Genomic DNA, 2,860 nt, shown 5'->3' with positions numbered 1-2,860 from the left:
GCCGTACAACGCTTCAAATGGATCCATATCTATACTTGTCTGATAGCTGTTGTTGTACGAAAATTCACAAAGTGGCAAAGAATCTTGCCAACTAGTGCCAAAATCTAGCACTACAGCTCTAAGCATATCTTCCAATGTCTGGATAGTCCGCTCTGACTGTCCGTCAGTCTGTGGATGATATACAGTACTCAAGTGCAATTTAGTACCTAGAGCTTGCTGCAAACTGTGCCAAAAGTGTGAAGTAAATCGAGGATCACGGTCTGATACAATCGACTTCGGCAGTCCATGCAATCTGACCACTTCTCTGACATAAATCTCTGCCATCTAGTCATGTCTGTACGTCATCTTGTACGGAATAAGACATGTTGATTTGGTTAACCTGTCAATCACAACCCACATCGCATCACAACCTCGGGAGGAACGTGGTAGCTTTGTAACAAAATCCATAGAAATGTGATCCCATTTCCATTCAGGAATAGACAAGCTATGTAACAAACCTCCTGGTTTCTTTCTTTCTGCTTTTACCTGTTGGCAATTCAGACATTTGGATACAAACTCTGCAATATCTGCCTTCATCTGTTTCCACCAAAACTGTCTTTTCAAATTATTATACATCTTTCTGCCACCAGGATGATTACTGAATCGAGTATTGTGCGCTTCTGACAATATCTGTCGTTTCAAATCTGAAACATCTGGCACAAAAAGAAGATTATTCACATATAGTACATCATCACGTACCTGATATTCTGATCGATGCCCTGCTCTGACCATCGATATCGAGTTCTGAACATTTTGATCAATTTTCTGAGCGTCTTTAATTCTCAAAATCAGTTCTGGTTCAACTTGAACATTATATAGTCTCAACGATTGACAATCTATCTCAAATATCAATCCAGAAAGACAGCAATCCTCTATTAAATTCGAAACACCAATCGTCGATAAGGATAAGGAACATACCTTTCGACTCAGCGCATCAGCTGCTGCATTAGACTTCCCTGGATAGTATTTGATTTAACAATCCAAATCTTTCAATAAATCAAGCCCTCTTCGTTGCCTCATATTAAATTCTGACTGTGAAAGCAGATATTTCAGACTCTTGTGATCAGAATAAATCTCAAACTTCTCACCGTATAGATAATGTCGCCATATCTTCAGTGCAAATATGATGGCTGCCAATTCAAGATCATGAATTGAGTAGCGAGACTCATGTGGCTTCAGTTGTCTCGAGGCATAGGCTTCGACATGTATTCCCTGCATCAAAACACAGCCTAATCCTCTGTGAGAAGCATCACAATAAACGAAAAAATCACCAATACCTGACGGGATAGTCAATACAGGAGCACTGGTTAATCTTTTCTTCAACTCCAGAAAACTGGACTCACACTCTTCAGACCAAACAAATGGTGCATTCTTCTGAGTCAATTGAGTAATAGGCTTAGCAATGCTCGAGAAATCTTTAATAAATCGACGATAATATCCTGCCAAACCCATAAAACTGCGTATCTCTGGCACTGATGTTGGTCTAGGCCAACTGATCACTACTTCAACTTTGCTAGGATCAACAGAAATACCGTTTACAGATATAATACGTCCCAAAAATATAACTTGCTTCAACCAGAATTCACATTTCGACAACTTGGCATATAATTTCTCAGCCCTCAAAATTCTCAACACACTTCTCAAATGCTCAGCATGATCAATCATATTCTTGGAATAAATCAGAATATTATGGATAAAAATAATCACAAAATCATCAAGATATTTCTGAAATACACAATTCATCAAACCCATAAATACGGCTAGTGTCACGTCCCGATACCGGGGTGAGTTGACATCCGGCGTTGTTTTACGATTATTCAATCGTAATTCAACAAGCCTCGTAGTACAGTGTACAACCAAACCAGTCCTTTTCATAAAACATACATTGTCTTTACAACGTAATCAACTTAACAAACGAGTGCGGAAGCGAACAACGTAAAAATAAAAGATAGCCAAATTCCAAAGTAAGTCTTGATCAACTGAAACCTTGTTACCATCCTCAGAAATGGATTTGCTCTTCTTCTTCAACTTGTTTTTCATTCTTATCTGGGAGTGAGAGGTGTAAGGGTGAGTATTTTGTGAAATACTCAGCAAGTGGGGGCCTATCGATTATAATAACACAAGGATATCCATATATAGATCTTAACAATTCGAAATTTGCCGTGTCTCAACAAACGTCGGGACAATAATTAGACAAAATGATAGACATGACATAACTTATATATATTTATGTAAATATTAAATGAATTTCATGTCACAATAATAATTCATAACAAAAGTCAAGACATGATATTAACAATGAGCAAACATAACTTATCATATGCATATAGATATATATATTATTCGTATTACACTGTTATTTCATCTTATTATCCATGGTGTTACTGATCAGTCCGCTATATGTAAATCCTCTAAGGGGTGAGGCCATATATCGGCTATTATTACCCACCGCATCAGGGCCATAAACTTTTCATAACTTATCATGTTTTAGGAAAATTTTCCTTTTTTACCATTTCTAACTTGAGTCATAACAGTGTCTTTAAACATAATTCTTAAAATACACCAAATTGGTGTTTAAGAACATATATTAGAATATAACATGAAACGAAGACAACATAATTTTGAAACGAAAGGAACATGCACTTGAAATTGATTTAAACATGCTTAACAATTTTTCGAAACGAAATATTCATATATCAAATCGAAGGAATATATCATGTCGATCGAATTTTCGAAAACATACTTAAATACTTTAAAACATAAACCCACTTACTGAAAGAAGCTCCTAAATTATGGAAGAAACAAGCTGGAAGTTAACGTC

The sequence above is a fragment of the Primulina tabacum genome, chromosome 18 (assembly GCF_025594145.1).
Source record: "Primulina tabacum isolate GXHZ01 chromosome 18, ASM2559414v2, whole genome shotgun sequence".
Classification (NCBI taxonomy): domain Eukaryota; kingdom Viridiplantae; phylum Streptophyta; class Magnoliopsida; order Lamiales; family Gesneriaceae; genus Primulina; species Primulina tabacum.
Note: the sequence above shows the minus strand (reverse complement) of the source record.